Source organism: Phragmites australis, chromosome 1, assembly GCF_958298935.1.
Source record: "Phragmites australis chromosome 1, lpPhrAust1.1, whole genome shotgun sequence".
Lineage (NCBI taxonomy): Eukaryota > Viridiplantae > Streptophyta > Magnoliopsida > Poales > Poaceae > Phragmites > Phragmites australis.
The window spans coordinates 46,987,684-46,993,749 of NC_084921.1; positions in this window are offsets into that span (position 1 = coordinate 46,987,684).

Genomic DNA, 6,066 nt, shown 5'->3' on the forward strand with positions numbered 1-6,066 from the left:
GGAATGAATTAAAAATTGAGTTACTACAATTGACATGTTGATTGATAATAAAATGATATATCACTGACAACAAAATATTGTAGTGGTTTGGATGAAGAGTGAAGCTGGAGGGAATATATTTACGAGAACGCCATGTAGTGTTTACTACATTTATGTTCGAGCAATTACGAAAATAAATAGTAATTCAAATACATGCACTCTGTTTAATTACAGCTCTCAGTAACATATTTTAACCGTTAGATGTTGAATCAATTACTACAATGAAGTGCATTAGTTATGACAATTTTAAATTCGAAATAGTTTATACTGCTATGAGATTTAGGATGAAATTGTGGCCAATTACTAGTTATGATGGTAAAAGATTTGCCATAACTGCAACGTAGAATGAATGTGTAGTGATGTAAAACGGTCAATAGTTGCTAAAACGGTAGCGATGAAAATAATAGAAATATGCAAAGAAAAATATACCACAGATAGGCATGATAATTAACATTTAAAATTAGAAGGGATTGTGTCTAAAATAAAGTGTATACACAAAGTACGTGGATGTCCACGACACATAATAAAGTAACTAGGAAGTTGCATTACAGTCAGATGGAAATTTTGAATAAAGTTGTGCCATGAACATTATTGAGGGATTTGAAGCATAGATGGGATCAAGGTTGGGGCCTAATTGTCTCCAGGCCATTAAGAAGCTGCTTTATCTCAATTAGTGGGTGGTAAAGCATGTAGAATAGAACCTTAGCCCTGAACAGTGCGGTCCTAACCTACAATGGTAAAGTGATGTAACTATACTGAGACGAATGGAAATTAAAACAGCAAAAATGGATGAATATGAACTTCGTTGAAATAAGAGGACTGACCAGAATTATTAGTGTCTCGAAAGCTTTGACCCTTCCGTGGAGCTGCTAGGGAGGAATCATCCCCTAAAAGAAAAACATGATATGAACAATAGTGTTGTGCTAAGCTTCCTAAAGACAATCAAGTGAGTTACACACATATTGCATACCTAAGCAATGAACCAGCACTATACATCACCTATAATTTGGAGGGCAAATTACCGTAACAGAACAATGCACTTTCCAAAAGCCCAATTTTGGATTTATGACAAATCAAATTTACTAGAACTAAATAACATCGAAGCAGGGATTTACTATAAGCCTAATCTAAGTTACGATATTGTTCAAAAATTAGGATTCCCCGCATTCACAAACCAATCGAGCTATGAACACAGTTGACATGCAACTAATTAATAAAAAAAAATAGCAAAATTAATGTAACCAGGTGACATGAAAAAAAAATACAATGGTAGGCTCAGAGCTCCAAAATCATCTTGGCGTGAAGTAATCCGTTCTATACAAAATTTAACAAAAACAACGATGAACAGTGGATCAAGAGACCTAACCTCCCTGAACAATAGTGTTGTGCTAAGCTACCTGAACAAGAAATCTAACAAGAATAACGATGAACAGTGGATCATCTCAGGCATGATATGAACAATAGTGTTGTACTAATCTCCTTCAAGATAATCAAGTGAGTTGCACACACATTACATGCCTGAGCAATGAACTAGCACTATACAACACCTATAATTTGGAGGGTAAATTACCGTAATAGAATAATGCTCTTTCCAAAAGCTCAATTTTGGATTTATGACAAATCAAAATTACTAGAACTAAATAACATCGGAGCATGGATTTATTATAAGCCTAATCTAAGTTATGATATTGTTCAAAAATTAGGATTCCCCATATTCACAAACCAATCGAGCCATAAACATAATTGACATGCAACTAATTAATCAAAAAAATAGTGAAATTAATAACCAGGTGACATGAAAAAGGAAAAATACAATGGTAGGCTCAGAGTTCCAAAATCATATCGGCGTGGAGTAATCCGTTCTATGCAAAATCTAACAAGAACAACGATGAATAGTGGATCAAGAAACCTAACCTCCCTGAAAAATAGTGTTAACCTAACCTCCTTGAACAAGAAATCTAACAAGAACAACGATGAAATTGAGGTTGTTATGGGAGATGCGCCTATGCACGCCTACTCACCTAGAGAGGTTTCGGATCCAATCCAAGATGGCGGCTGGTCGGGCACCCTAGCGCCAAGGATGATGGCCGCCATACATTGTGGGTGCTTGAATCCTGCTACTTCCAGGATGGAACGACAAATGGAGGCAGCGCGACTCGGAATGGAGAAGGCGTTGGCGGAAAATTGGGGGATGGAAGGTCCATCGCCGCGATGAATTGATGTCGTGGCCTCAGCAACTAGGGGTGGTTCCGAACGAATCGAGGTTTCTAGGAACATGGGCTCAATTTGGGGTGGGGGTGCTCAGCTGGTTCTAACGCTATGGATGAGGACGACTGAGAGTTGAGCCGAGCCGGGATGAAAAAGAAGCGAGCCAAGCCAGGATGAAGGGATCAGGAAGATGGCGAGTCTGTTAGGTGGTTGGGCTAGGCCAGGATGAGATCGATCGGTCAGATGCGCTCGCTTTGGATTTGGCTACAAAATTGGCTATTCTACAGCTGGCTATAGATACACACGCACACACACGCACGCACACATGCGCACACACACTTAGGACCTAACCCACCCAACCGAACCCCCTCCACCCCAACCTGACCAAACCTAACCTAGTTTTAGAATTAATACACCTCGTATCCCCACGGAGACCCAAAACAACCCTGTCGTGCCATGAGCTCTACCGCGACGTCCGTCGTCGGTAGTCGCGGCTCTATTGCCTTTCAAACGTCGCCACGCCGCTAGCTCTACTGTGCTATCTGCCATCAATAGTCGTGGCTCCTTCGCCTTCTAGACGTCGCCAAGCCCCGCTACGTCACAAGATTCGTCATGGCATTGGTAGTTGGGCCTCCACCTCTTGTGACATGGTAGTAAGGCCTCCACCTCCTTCCGAACAACGCCGAGCTCCGCCGTGCTACGATCTAGTGCGTCGTTAGTTACCAGACCTCCACCGCCTTCCGGAAGCCGTCGAGCCCCCTCCTTCATCGGTAGTTGGAGCTCCACCACCCCATAGCTGCAAATAGACTATAGCGCGGTTGAATCAATGACATCCTCGATGCTACCCCACCATGCCATCTGTTGCCGGACCTCCGTTGCCTCCTAGGACGCCGCTAAGCCCCCTCCTTCATTGGTAGCTGGAGCTCCACTGCCCCCTAGCTGCAAATCGACGGTTGTGAGGTTGAATCGGTTATGTCCTCAGCACCGCCTCGCCGCGTCGTCGGTTGCCGAACAATAGCTAGAGGCACTTAGCATTGAGCACACTGACAACAACCTTTGTGAGTGGTTGTTGCCTAGTAGTTCAACAACTATCAAAAAGACTACTAACTACCGAAATTGCCCAGTAATCAACTATCTCATGTTCATTGTTTGTATTATTTCCCTTTCAAGAGACCTAGTTTAGTAAGATGCCAGTGATTCATGCTCCTGTAAGTTGGGCCAACCCCAACCTGGTTTGTAGCCATGTAGTTGTATCTCTAGAAACGACAACAGTTGGGGAAGATCTTGAAATTGCTTTGTTGACTCTGCCTGAAATCACAGTTGTGCAACCATTGGCTATGAGTCCTCTGTGGCTTGGAGATCCTCTGAGGTACAAGCCGACTATGGCGCCTCCGCAAGCTGTCATCTGAACTAATGAAAACACCTAAAATTGATAAAACTTACATTCATGTGAGTGGCTGGTTTTCTACATGCAACATGATTGATTTTTGTCTGCTGAATGCTTACTGAATGAAAATATCATTTTGGTTTTTTGTATAACTACTATGTGTAGGATGAGAGGGTCCATCAGAAATTTGTACCAACCTTGGAGCTAGAATTTGATAACCTGGATAGTGCCTTTATATTTTAGAAATCATATGCGCATCTGGCTGATTCTAGTAAAGAAGAACAGAAGGCGGGGCCTTGGTCAGGAGTATAATTGCTCGTTCTAGGGAAAGCACAAGACAAATCTTAGTGTGGACCGCACGCGAGAGAAGACCTCAATGAGGAGAGGATGCAAGGCAATGGTTCGTGTGATGGTATTAAAGGAAGGGGGTCCAATGTTTTTCAACCGCCTTGAGCATAGCTACAGGTTGACTCGTTCACCCCGCATGACAAAGCGTATGCGGATACACAAACAATGTGACACAGGCCTTGTAAATCTTGTGGACACAATACATACAAGCAAAGTCAAGCACAATTCTGTTATGAGCATGCTTACAAACTCTATTGGAGGGTCAGGGAACCTGAATTTAACTAAGCGAGACATCCAGAATAGGTACTACATTGTTTCTTGAAAATACATTACTGAACAACTATTGAATCAGTTTCTGTTCTTGCCATTCTGTAATAGACTAACCCAAAAAAATGGCATGTTGTCTCTCAAGTGAGCTGCCCTTGTGCGTGAGGAGCGTGAGGATGATATACCGAAGCTCCAAACTTTCTTTAGAGAATGCAAGACAATAATCCAAAATTCTACTCTGAGTTGCAGGTGGACGACAAAAAATGTCATGAGAAATGTATTTTGGAGCCACGCAAGCTAGCAAAGAGATTATGCAGGTACATAATAAAAAATACCAGAACCTGGTGAAACATACTAAAAAAATACTAGAGTTGACAGACCAACTAACCTACCGAAGTGTTATGCAAATTACAGAGATGTTGTGACATTTGATACAACATATAGGATGAATCAATATAGCACGCCCCTCGCCATGTTTGTCAAGAGCAATAATCAGCTCCAAAACATTGTCTTTAGGTAGGCACTACTAAGAGATGAGTGCGCCGATACATTTGAATGGCTCTTCCAACAATTTCATATTTGCATGGGTGGCAAGGATCCTACAATCATATTCACCGGTATGATATTTCTTACAAAGGATTTAAAAAAAATATAAGTTCAATAATGAAAAACAAAAAAGCTATATGTATGCTAAACTATTGAGCAACTACCAAGGAGATTTTCATGAAATTCGTAGATGTCACCCTGCGTATTTCTTCATCGATAAAAAACTGCTTAGCTTGTAGTCATTATGCATAGTTATTGAACGACTACTTAACATCTACTGAGATAGAGGTAAAAAAAATCTTAGAATATTTATAAAAAGAGAAAAAGAAAGGAGTGGGTAAAATATATCTTACTTTTGTAAATCTTCATTGTTCATTATGATGTCCCTGACCTTTATTGCATTGTCAGTATCCAGAGCTTGACAAGGTTTCTGTGGGGGCTTGAAAGGAGACGGATACCTATGCATCTTCAATTTCACTCTCTCCCCAAGGCCCGAAATGAGCTCCTTGCAAAAAACTAATTCCACACCAAGCTCCAGAGGTGCCACAAACAAGTGGTGTGTGATGGGGTTCTTCCTTGGATCTAACTTGGCTTTCTTCTTCGAAACCATCTTGCTTTTGTAAGTTATATATTCCTCTTTCTCAGCCTTGTCATCCTTTTGGGGCCTCCCATGTGTCCTCCTTTTAGGGGTTTAATCTTGCAGATGCATGTGCACCAGCTGGTCTAGTGGCTTGTGGTTTCTTCCGATCACACCTGGTTTTCACTTCCTTGAGTTCAGCCAACTGGAACAAAAAAGAAAAAAATGGACATCATATTACATGGTGATCACACGCAGTATCAATGAAGCAGCACAAAACCTTTCAATTACTTATCACCTATTTACTGGACATGACAAAAAACATGACACAACCTAGAACTACTTAACACTAACTGGATAGGCAAAAAGCTTGTACAACTTAACAACTCAGCAGCAACACAAGCTTCAACTACTGAGCACCTACTGGACAGGCCAAAAATAATTGATAGTGATAAACAATCTTTCAACCATTGAGAAAAATAAAATGTAAAAAAGAAACAAAAACAAAAATGAAAAAAATACCAAAAAATAATTAAAAAAAGTACTAAAAATGCTAAAAAAATACCATGATTACTGCTTCCACTTCCTCCCTTTTTTTTGTTATTGTCAGAGGGCAATCTAACCAGGATCTTGGGATATCTCACGAAGCAGGTTACCAATGTCATTCCAATCCTCCCTACCAAAAGCATCCTCA